The 12853-nt window shown below is 36.5% G+C and overlaps 1 long non-coding RNA gene across 2 annotated transcripts; it reads right to left on the bottom strand.

Moving 5' to 3' along the window:
- Positions 1 to 8177: 8177 nt before the first annotated feature.
- Positions 8178 to 12562, bottom strand: LOC131705075 (uncharacterized). 2 transcript variants are annotated; one of them, XR_009310164.1, is made up of 4 exons: positions 11331 to 12562; positions 10674 to 10744; positions 10165 to 10235; positions 8178 to 9881 (listed from the first exon to the last, which is right to left on the bottom strand). It is a non-coding gene; the product is annotated as an uncharacterized LOC131705075 (long non-coding RNA). The 2 variants fall into 2 exon arrangements; XR_009310163.1 differs by having other exon boundaries at positions 10674 to 12558.
- Between the last annotated feature and the right edge of the window lie 291 nt (positions 12563 to 12853).

Here is a 12853-nt window from a genome sequence, read left to right as displayed (position 1 = left end):
TTACTTGTACTGTGATTCTACACAGGTTCCGGCGCTGTTGTCGGAAGATCGCTGAAATGTTTCGATCTACCGTCATGGTACTGCAGATCGTGGCCACTGTCAGTGCAGAAATAGCAAAACGCTGCGCTGGTTTTGCAGAAAAGAGCATAGCTGTGCATGACGACCTCTCGATCGATTACATACAGAACTCTTCCAAAAGCATAAACAAAAACACAGCCTCCACGCTGTCACACGCAACCTCACACTCGACATGTCATGATGGACCGAGTTCAGTGGCTTGTTTAAACAGGGAGTCACTCACTTCAGTAATGAAAGGTGTGTGTGTGTGTGTGTGTGTGTGTGTGTGCGACGAACAACCACAGCGAGTGCCGTTTGTAAATACTGTTGTCAAGACAACCGCAGTGTGTGTGTACATAGCCTTACTGTGTGTGAGAGGTCAGCCATCAATATACGCACCCAGTCTACTTTCAAAAACATTGCGATACTGCTAACTAACCATAATTCTGATCAAGGTCTTGTTTTTGTACTGTGCATCAAAATAACTTGTGCATCAGCAGTTTATTTCGGTTCTGCTCGTATGTTTCCACTTCAGTTGATTTGTTTATTCTACACGCACACCACCTCTGTAAACTCACTATGCATAGAGAAATTAGATCAAACCACCTTTTAAATAAGTTTAGCCACCTCACAAAGACATTTACATCGTGCCCTGTGGGTTTACAATAATGGAAAAATACTTTCCTTAGTTTTAGCTACCTCACAAACAGTTTTAGCCACCTTGCAAACATATTTGCATCATGCCCTGTGTGTGTTTACAATGATGGCCAAGCCTTCAGTTTCAGCCACCTAAGAAATACGCGTATCAAGTAATTCACAACACAAGCTATATAGACCTCAAAAAAATTTAATTTAAAAATAAATTACATTATGGAATTGCACACATAGTTTAAACTGAGGGTGAATTTATTAATTTTATAACCCAAAAGGCCAGGACTAAGAATACAAGTTTTTTTTCAGGATAAAATAGACTTTGAAATCAACGGTTTCAATTTATATTGTATTTATACTAAACTAAAGTGTTAAGAAATGATGCTGTGCCCGTATTACCTGGATATTAATACAGCCGTTGGCTACGATATTGTCAGCTGTCTAATTTGGTATCCCCTGTGTTTCTCACTGTCAACGCCAACCTTGTGTGTGTGTACTGTATATAAAATAAATATATTAACACATATCTGTAAACAATAACGTTATATGTAATACATGATGCATTTGTAATATAATTTACACGACTCGTGTTTATTCCTGAAATAACAGCACAAACCACAGAGCAACGCCTTGGATAAAGGCGTCTGCTAAATAAACAAATAATAATAACAGCTTTATCATCAAATGCACAACTCTTATGCTGTCTGCTGGACTGAAAGGGCGGCACCCAAAGTATTAACCTCATTAATATTCTGTCAATGTTATGTAAGGTTCTAAAATAAACAGGGTTTATTTTCAAAATTGTGCGTGTCTTCTCTTTACTGTCTTGTACTTTCGTATATATATATATATATATATATATATATATATATATATATATATATATATATACTGTATGTTTTCATAAGATTGAAGGAAAATGGTATGGTAATATATAATACAACAGATATGGTTAAAATATGGGTCACGTTGTTTATGTTGGATGCTTTGACAGAACAGACTATTTAGCCACGTGTAAGTATGTAAAATGTTTTTATAAGACCATTATGAGGTGATGTTTAAGTGAAATTTAAACTACTAATGGAAATTTGCTTGATCATAAATCTGTTTCCCCATACACTATTTTATTTATCCCGCGCCAAAAATAAACCAGCCATCTCTGCTCTTAACTAATAGCCTGTATTAGTAAATATATTTGTATTTTAAGCGATATAACGGATCATTCTCTAATTGTGTTTACCACCAGCTGAAGAAAGTACTTTATTTATTTTACACAATACCATTTTTCTAACAAACTGCTGCACCACGTTGTTTTGAGCAAATTATAGATCTTAATAATTCGTACCGTGGTATACATTGTGCAACTTTAGTGTTCTTTTAAAGTTTTTAAAAGTCTTTTTAAAAAAAATACATAAAATTGCTATGCCTTTTTTTTAAGCATAGCAATAGAAATTGGAAAGTTCAAATCATTGTGTGAAGTGTTTGACAGCGCCTGGATACACAATCAATACACCACAGAAGCACATCGGCTCGGTGTGCAGGACGGGAGTGTTTCTTTTTAATGTGGTGCTGGGAACGCAAAGGGTCTTGTGCAGGACTAGTTGTTTTAAAATATTTTATATACACATATATATAAAATCCCCCCTTCACCAGGGCCCCCCTTTGAGGCGTTGGGCCCCCTTTGAGGCGTTGGGCCCCGGGGGAATGTCCCCCTCCTCCCCGCCCTCTCGGTGGTCCTGCCATTCATAGTAATATTTGTCTCAGAGTAACTTAAATATGTCGTTCTTTCTCAAACATTTTAATGTTAAACTAAATATATAACACAATGTATTATGAGACAAGAATATACAGAATATATTCTTGTCGGTATTTCAGTGTTTCAATGCCGGCTCAAAAAACCACATACATATGTAGCCCAGTTGGAACACATACATATGTAGCCCAGTTGGAACACATACATATGTAGCCCAGTTGGAACACATACATATGTAGCCCAGTTGGAACACATACATATGTAGCCCAGTTGGGGCCCGTGGCCAAAATTAACTGGTGCCCATGTGGGCAGCCCAGTTGGGGTCCAAGCGGTAGCCCACATGGTGCCCACTCGGACTTGCTGGCTGGGAAGCAGGCACAGAACGCATTGAGTTAACTACATCGCGTTATAAAAATAATAATAATAATAAAAACACAAAAAAAATGGTGCAACAACTACAGGGTGTTTGATTTAAATATGTTTACCTAATAATAAATTAGAATAATGAAATGATTATATTAAATTACACCTTTTTTAAGATGTGTATGAACGCAGGGGAATCTAACAGTACATGCGGGGGCTGTAATAATGTCAATCGCATCAGTTGGGTGTGATCTGTAAAGTTTCTAACTTCATTTTTCTAATTTATTATTAGGTAAACCTTTAAGAAACACCCTGTAGTTTTGCAAACAGAGTATTTAAATAATAATAATAATAATAATAATAATAATAATAATAATAATAATAATAATAATAATAATAATAATCACGTACACGCTCACTTTCTGCAGACTCGCTTCAATCTGTCATGAAAAGGAAGACCACTTGTTTTATAGAAGACAAGTGACGTCATCACCGCGATTCTTTGGACTTTGCACAGAAACTATGTTAGCCGGATAAATTAACTTTATGAACCAAAATATTTAAAATAACGCGCTTTTTTTTTTTTTTTTTTTAAATCAATGGAATCATTTTTTGCTCTTAGACGCTGCCGATGGCTTCTCAGTCATCACGCTCTAGGGAGTTTAGTTTATCATCGAGTAATGCATCTTATTAAGAGGATACGACAGGATAAATACAGCCAACATACTTCGCATATAATATAGCTGTAGGGTAGGCCCTTCGTGTTTATTCATTTTGAGCGAAAGCCAGACGTGCATCTTTCGTTTCTTTTTCTGTCTCACGTTATACTATCGCTTTAGTTTTCACAGCACTTGTACAGTGAAACAGAAACTAAACAACAAAAACAAACACGATGCAGTGTCATTGCGGCTAAATGAAGATAAGGGATAGGGTTTATTTAAAAATGAAACTCAGTAGTCGAATTCTCTCAGCTGGCCCGCCTTTCTGCACCTTGCCATAATTACTGTGCCAGGGCAGAAATCCGATTCAGACAGTTCTCCACGCGTTTCAGCATCCTTAATTTATATATTGTCCTCAAAATTGCTAACTAATGGTGAATTTAGGTAATCATATTGGTATTAAAATACATAAGACTAAAGCAATATAGGTATCTTACTTTAATAATCATAATACTTTATGGGGTAGTAGGTTAACAGAAGAGGTAACTGAAGATATGAACCTTTGTATATTGTGAGGGTCTGGAACCAACTCCCCAGTAATGTTGCTGAAGCTGACACCCTGGGATCCTTCAAGAAGCTGCTTGATGAGATTCTGGGATCAATAAGCTACTAACAACCAAACGAGCAAGATGGGCTGAATGGGGCCTCCTCTCGTTTGTAAACTTTCTTATGTTCTTATCTTCTTATATTAAATAATAAAAAGGGACTAACCATTTCTACAGTCTCTGCAATCTAATGCCCTTCAGCTGTGAGGATTTCATAGTTTTTAATTCTTATCGCGAGATTTAATGTTCACACCCTCACATGATCAGTGATGAGATGAAAATCACAGATATGCTGTATAGTAACGTTAGTACATATCAAGGATAATAATAATTTTATTAGCCTCGGTACATATGCGGAACTATTTCTGTCCAGTTACCCCAAAGAAGTTTGTACAGTCATTTTCACTCCTCACACAAATCATACAAAAAAAAAGGAAGGTAAACCAAAGAATAGAATAAAACTAAACATTAGAAAGCTAAGAACCAGGGCTTTTAAATGATGTATAGTTTGTTTATATTTAAAAAGTAAAACGTTTTATTGCAAAAAATAACTTAAAAATACAAATAAAAATAAAAAACGGGAAATGAGTCAGTTGAATTTAACTTTTGCATCAGCAGAATTGATTTAAATGTGAATGGAACATATTGGATGATAATGACATGGGTGGTGGAAAGAAGTAGAAAAATACAGTACTGGCAAGAATACTGTTAAAAAATAACAGGGAAAACAAATATTAGAGATTTTGGATCAACTTAAGAATACTGGAGGTAAAGGGAGGAAGAAGAGAGTTATATCATGCCTCAAAAAATGGAGAGGTATATGAAGATACAAAGAAAGCACATTTATTAGGAAAAAATATTTGAAAAGATACAAATTCTGTTTTAGAATTTTTGGCACAAACAGGAGTTCCATAAAATCCATTCTAGTGAAACAGCGAACCAAGATGAAGAAAATACTCATTATAATATAATATTTTCATATAAAGAATTAACAGAGGTTATTAAAACAAGGGAAAAAATACAAGTCCAGGAGCTTGTTTCTACACAGCAAATCCGCCAGTGATAAATCAACTCGCAGAGAGTTAAAAATAACACTGAGGCAGTGAAGATATGGTCCCAGTCTGCACAGCGGTATTTTACACCATGGTAGTGTTGTTCAAACACGAATTGGTGTTAGAAATTAATACTGGCCAACACTCATCAGTGTTGTTAAAATTGTACACTGGTCAATAGTGTCGGGCAGCAGTGTGGCGTAGTGGTTAGGGCTCTGGACTTTTGACCGGAGGGTCGTGGGTTCAATCCCAGGAGGGGGACACTGCTGCTGTACCCTTGAGCAAGGTACTTTACCTAGATTGCTCCAGTAAAAAACCCAACTGTATAAATGGGTAATTGTATGTAAAAAATAATGTGATATCTTGTAACAATTGTAAGTTGCCCTGGATAAGGGCGTCTGCTAAGAAATAAATAATAATAATAGTGTTAAAAAATAACATGAACTGTTACTAATCAACTCCTCTAGTGTTACTCTAAAGCAGCAGTGGTGGGCAACCATGGTCCTGGAGGGCCGCTGTTCCTCCTGGCTTCTGTTCCAACTGTACCCTAAATTACTTAATTGGATCAATTAAGTGCTTATTAGAAGCTTAATTGGTCACCCTAACCACCCTTATCCAGTGCTTAATTTGTAAATCGGGAGGTCCTGGAACACATAGTGAGGGCGAGAGGGGGGGTGTTCCGGGGGGCTCTGAGGTACCGGAACACAATGTAGCCAGACAATGTAACTATAACCTGTGTTAAGGTGTCATCTTTAGCCTTGGCTACAATGCTTGCTGCCGCTAAATAGGCCTTGGTTCGGGCATGTTCAAAAACCTTTTTTTTCTGAGGGCTCTTTCTTGTTGTTTTACGTCAGAGGCAGAGGACATTCCACCCACTCTTTTGCTAGTTTCATCCCTCCAGTCTTTTCCGGACCCAAGCTCCCTACCTTTTTGCATGTTGTACAGCCTAGCTTTGAATTTTGCATGACAAGCCAGGGGTTATACGTTTGCTTTTTCTTGAACTGAGCCTCCGTCCAAACTGCACCTGCTCCGGGCACTTAGTCAGTGGATGCACTGTCCTCCCAAGTGATGTGCAGTTTGCGAATGAATCGTTCTTTTTGAATGACTCACTCAGGTGAACGATGGGAATCGGATCAGAGTCCCCATTGAATCTGTTCTTTTGATTCACCCTATGAACAAGCTGCGTGGCGCACAGGAGTCGAGTTACCAGCCTATCAAAAGTCATGAAGTGATTCCTTACCTCTCGAGTCTGGCTGATTTGTTCAAGGAAACCGGGTTGTCTCTCAGCTGGTTGAGTGTTATGAAACTGAAGACCGTCTGTGCCATGTTGGATCCAAATTCCTGCTTACTTAGTGCAAGATAAGAACTCTGTGTGAGCCAAAATGGCGTCAGTTACATCCTCCAGACCACAGCTATGTATCAATGATCCAGACGGTGTGTACTTTCTAGAGAGCTGCTTCACGCTGTCAGAAACTCAGATTACAAGTTTTTGCACCAGAATTATTATTTTTCTTAGTTCTTCTTAGTTTACTATGTACGTAACCTTGTGTAAGTCTGCCACATAGGCTACTAGTTGTAGCCTATGTGTGTTTGTTATTTTTTATACAAATACAAAATTAATCATATCTATAGTTAACTATTTTGCACAAATTATGATTAATACTTCTAATCCATCTTGAGTAACGTCAGCCAAATTACTAAATAATAATAATAATAATAATAATAATAATAATAATAATAATAATAATAATAATTTAATAATAATTGAGATATACACCTCATTTCCAAAATAAATAAATACACACATCTACTGGTATTGTAACGTTATTGTACCCAAGGCTTAATTATATAATTTGTGATTACATATTTGACCTTGAGGAATGAATGTATTTTATACATGACGATTTACAACTACGGTTAAATATTTTATAATTTAATAATGACGGCGATTCACCTTAGTCCACAAGGTGACACGTAGTATCAGCTACGATACAACGACCTTTTAGGAGGATATTGCACATTCTAATGGATGACGTTCTTAAACGTCTATTATTTTACACCCAAATTTGAATATACATTTTCTAAATGTTATTTTACTGTGTTAAACACTAAAAAATACTAAATATATACACGTTTAAACTTTGTTTATATAAAATGTACATGTTGCGGTTATGGGTGTGCTTCAGCGTGTGATTGATCACATGACTAATCCCTAAAGGTTTACTGGATAGAAGAGGAATTGGGCAAACAGCCCATAAATAAATACCACTCGTTCGAGCCTCTCTTTTTTGTTGTTGTAAAAAACAATGGGTGACTCCAAATGTATAGAAAAAAAAACACATAAGAAATGCAATTGACTATTTTTTTAAAAGATTAAATTAAATTAGGGTAGATTGATACTGATGGCTAAACAATGCTAATGGTTCAAACTGTTATGTTATTATTATTATTAGTTATTTCTTAGCTGACGCCCTTATCCAGGGCGACTTACAATTGTTACAAGATATCACAATATTTTTACATACAATTACCCATTTATACAGTTGGGTTTTTATTGGAGCAATCTAGGTAAAGTACCTTGCTCAAGGGTACAGCAGCAGTGTCCCCCACCTGGGATTGAACCCACGACCCTCCGGTCAAGAGTCCAGAGCCCTAACCACTACTCCACACTGCTGTTATCTCCAGTATTCTAAATATATATTATTATTTTTTTTTGTCAAACTAGATTTAATTTAATGTTTATGAACCCAGTCAACCAAATATAGATTCTCCCTAGCTTTTGTGATGTGCAGTTCGTGAACGACTCGTTCTTTCCGGTTCAAATAAACCTACGTAAACAATCTTAATGCGGTCTACATTGATTGGTTTTGTGTCATTGAATCAGTGAATCAAATGAACGAAATGGATCTATTCACCAAACTGAACTGAATCAAATGAATCGAGTCACTAAAACAAATAAGAGAGCAGGTCTGGAATCGGTGTGGCAGGATAGGATGCGCTTTTACGGGGGGCAGGAGAAATAACGAGGAGGCAGAAGCAACTTTAACTCTGATCGCTTTTATTATATTTTTTACAATGCAAACAGTGGGAAAAATAATAAATCATGTCGCGAGAGGTACCGGATCCGGGCAAATTAGGTGCCGGAACGAAAAAAAATCAAATTTGAGAGGTGCCGGATCCTGTTCCGGCAGGATCCGGCTCAAATTAAGCAACACATTTATCTCAGGAAACAGCACTGTAAACAATTTATGATGTTCTGTAATCAGACGCTTCCAAGAAACTGTAATACCTTCTGTTAAGATCGGAGAGAACACAATATTTACAATCTGTGTCAACAGCTGTAGACAGTAAACACCAAGACTGAATAGCATCTATGCCTAAATCATTACAGCTGTCATCTAATTTAGCTCCTGATGGACGGTTTTTTCTTTCCAAGTACCCAGAATTGTAACTCTGAATTCTGTCATGCAGTTTTTGAGGAGAAACAATGTTTTCCAGTAGATACTTGAATACCAGTTTTAGCTCGTATTGTGCGACCCCTTCAGGAATATTACACATTATATCTGTTGCAAAATTTTCGCTTGTATGGAAATACTGCAAGAGTTTAACAAGCAAGTTTGTTTAACACCAAATGCAGATGTCAATGTTGGATTTTCCAACACCTGTTTACAGTGGTCTAGCATTTGTTAAGTCATTAATGACTGTCTCCAATATAGAATTAAGCCTGTATGTTTTAACATCCTGTGTGTGAAAAAGCACAACCAAATGAATACTCATTAGAACTGAATTCAATGAGGCAAATTTCTCAAAATAAAATATATGCAGCCCAATCTGTGTATCTCTCGTTTAGATCCTAGTGGGTTTGCATTTTCAAAAGAATCATAATAAAGTTGAATTTGTAATGCATATTTTTCCCAGGAAAAAAAAAAGAGCATGCCTCCTCCAGTAAGATCCATAATTCAAATCATAATAAACACCTTCTCTATGTTTGTAACTTGACTGAAACACTTTAGAAATATCTGCATTTTTTTTTAAAACAGATTGTATTGTTTTGAGAATTGGAAGGTAGACATATTTGTCTGTAACTAGAATCTGGTCATAGTTTCCAGTGGTTTTGTTGCGTCGTACGTCAAACCTTACTGCAAGTATTTTTTCCCACTTTTGAGTGAAACAATTAGTCCATTTAGTTTCCGAATTTAAAAAAGTGAAAGGGTTTTCAATTTGGTCAAAGCAAGCTTGAATTTTAGTTTGTATTTCATCAATACCTGTGGTCTGTAGCTGCACCTGATGTTTGCATCACCAGAAGCACACATATCCACAGTCTTGCGATTAGAAACAGAACATTCAATTGTCAAGATTGTAGTGGGCTCTTTTTCAAAGTCACGTACTGAACAATGAACGTCATTAAAGTTTTTATTCAAACTATTTACAAACATTTCTTCATGTGTGCTTTTCAAATGTTTACAGTTGAATAGTCTAGCTCTTAGTTCTCTCACTCAAGGGTTTCCTTTAAAGTTGCCTACATCAATGTTGTAGACTGCAGTCTGAATGAATGTGTGCAGGCTTGACAGAGAAGTGTACAATCAAATGATCCCAGGGAGCTTTCAGCCTCACACGTTGCCCGTTTGCTCACAATAATGAAATAATGGTGGATACAGTTTTTCTTTGCACCAACAGACAGCAGGTAAGGTCGGGAACTTCTGTCAATGTTTTGAAAGTGCTCTTCCAAACTAGTTCCTGCCTACAAAATAAATAAAAACATTTTTATCATACACATAATTAACTTACAGTCCACATATTATCACTGAGGCTGCAAGCTCAGTGTTTTCATCTTATGTGTTGCACATTCTGTTCATCTGCCAGGATAAATGTAAAATAACAGTCTGGTATTGGCTCCATCAAATAAGATTTTACTAATCAAAAGCAGGCAGCCTTATTTATAGTACAGCACTACTAAACAATGCATAAAATGAGCAAAAATGATCAGCCTTGCCAAAGCTCTGTAGTGTTATAAGACTTTGTACCTTTTTAAAATTCACAGGATGTTCAGCAGCTTGGACAGGACAAATTCCTGCAGCCTTTTTTCTTCCTTTGGCTGTTGAAGGAAGGAGATGCAACAAAAGCAGAACAGATGACATGTCACTGTCCCATCCTAAAGGTACACATTCATGACTTATCACCCCACGCCCCCGCAACCTCCTTATAAGGCACATTTAAGTGCAATTCATACATTCTCCGGCATACATAAAGAATATGCATATACACAAGCTATCCTGATGCCATGCTGCCCACGCTCTGAGAGTGCTGTGCTGGGTTTCTGTTTAGTGTGCTGATGTTAGAATGAGTAAACACTGACAAATGCAGATTTTTGGATTATTATAAAATTCCTGGAAGGACCACCCAGTAAGAACCTAAACACACGTAGCCATGACAGAATAAAACGAGTCAGAAGTTGATATCACAAGCACATTGCACAACCACCTTTAACAGGACAGGTGCTCTGCAGATTTACATGCACATTAATGGTTCTCACCTGGAATTTGAGAAACTCCATCTGTATTCTCAACACTGGTCTCCAAACATCATCACAAAGTCCAGTTCAATCTGCATTTTAAATAAGATGTTTTTTTTTCTCTTCTGTATACTATTAGCAAGATGTGGAATTCAAAGTCAAAGCCAAATGTCAGAACACCCTTGGCAGAGTGTTATATTTGCCACAATTAGTCATCTGATTCACACAATAGAGGAGACTGTATTGTTTTCTTACCATGAATGAAATATTCATATATGCTCATTTAATTTGATGATATTTTACTCTAGTCCCTTCAGTCATATTTTATGCAAATCCAATTAGCCATATCTAAAACCAGGTGTTGAAACGTGAATGCAATTATTATTTTTTTTCTGATCCATAAACGTGTTTATTGCTGATGTTAAGGTTTAATAAAGTCCCTCCACCATTTTGCACCAGTCTAGATTTCTAGTAGTTAATCTAAATACTATTAGTAGCTCTCTGCATCATTCCTACCCACTGGTGGTCAAACATATTCACACATGTATTGTTTAACCCACTAACTATACCTGTTATCGAAGTCTGCTGGGCTCACCTTTACTCATTATTTTCTAAACAGCCTAATTAAAGGCTGATTGGATTATATACAAAATGTAATTAAGCTATGTGCATACATACCAGGCCTTGTGTGTCAAGAAGCCGTGAGAAAACGGTGAGGAAATCGGCAGGCATTTCAGGATTGTTAATTATTTTCTGGCGATAATTAAAAATGGCTCTTTCATTTTTTGCCTTATGGTTTCTGCATCAGATGAATGTTTCATCAAAGAAACGGCCTCTACATTGATCTCCACTTAGTTATTCTTTAGCATGACAAATAGAATCAGGGGAGCTCAATGCACGTCGTTTGTGAACTCAATCAAGATATGAGGAGGGAAAAAAAAGAATCAACTTCCTTTGGTGATTAGTGTTTGATTAAGAAAGTGAATCGGCTCAAAATATGTTTAAAGGTGCATCACGTGATCAAAAATAAAACCCGAACTCTAGAAGCCCTAGATATTATATATGTTTTTATATTATTATCCTAGATGTGTCTCTTTTTTTGACTGGGCGCTGCAGATAGTGACCTAAAAAGGCCTAATTTCAGGAATTCAAGTCTCCCGTTTTGACCAGGAGACTCCCGTTTACTGTTAACAATAATGACCCTGTATCCCTATCAAGGATGTAAATTACACATTACAATTATCAGTGAATAGGTCACCACGACCACTTTCAGAGCGTGCAGAATATATCAAAATAAATGCCCATGCAAAGATAAACTTATTGCAACAAATGTCCATGTAACGTTTAATCAAATCTGGGCCAATGGTTCTATAGCCTTCATTAGCCCAGCTAATCAGAGGCCAACACTCATACAATGACAAAGATGACAAAAGATCTGGTTACCTCCCTAATGAATGCCCGTACCAAATTTCATCACAGACTGAAAAACAAAACGAAAAAAACTCCTCCTCCTAGTCCCCAGCACTGTCACGTGACTGCCGGAGGTCTTGTGAGGAGGAGTGTTGCGTTTAATGTGCAGCTGATTACCAGACCTAGCAAACAAAGGGTCTGCATTTTTAAATTAAAGGCAGACTCATTTACGCTGCGTCATGATGAAAATAGCTAGGAATATTTTACTGTAAAATTTAATTAACAAACCAAGAATCACAATAACAATAAGAAATCAATTCAAGAATAAACCCGAGGTTTCATTACTCCATTCCTGGCTCTTCCCTGGCAGGTATTGTTTGAAAAAGTGCTTAAGTAAAATCTCTGAAGGTGTCCCGAGTTTTTATTTACATCCTATCAAACAGTGAAGCCGTACCGTATCCTGCTCTTCCCCAGGCAACGACAACTACATCAAATTATCAAAAAACAGAGTTGCTCGAAATCACTTGCTGCAGCGCCACCTGCTGTTCAGAAGGAAAATCTGGAAAAAAATGTTCAATTCAACATTCGAAAACATCTTCTCTTGTTTTTAATAAATTCAATGTCTATTAAAAATGATTGTGTTCTTAATATATATATATATTTTTAATGAATATATATATATATATATATATATATATATATATATATATATATATATATATATATATATATATATATATATATTTTTTAAGTTCTAAGGGACTAGTTTTTCTTAGCCCAGTCATAGGCAG

Source organism: Acipenser ruthenus, chromosome 34 (assembly GCF_902713425.1).
Source record: "Acipenser ruthenus chromosome 34, fAciRut3.2 maternal haplotype, whole genome shotgun sequence".
NCBI lineage: Eukaryota > Metazoa > Chordata > Actinopteri > Acipenseriformes > Acipenseridae > Acipenser > Acipenser ruthenus.
The sequence above is the reverse complement of the archived record's forward strand: the minus strand, read 5'-3'. Positions and strand labels throughout refer to the sequence as shown.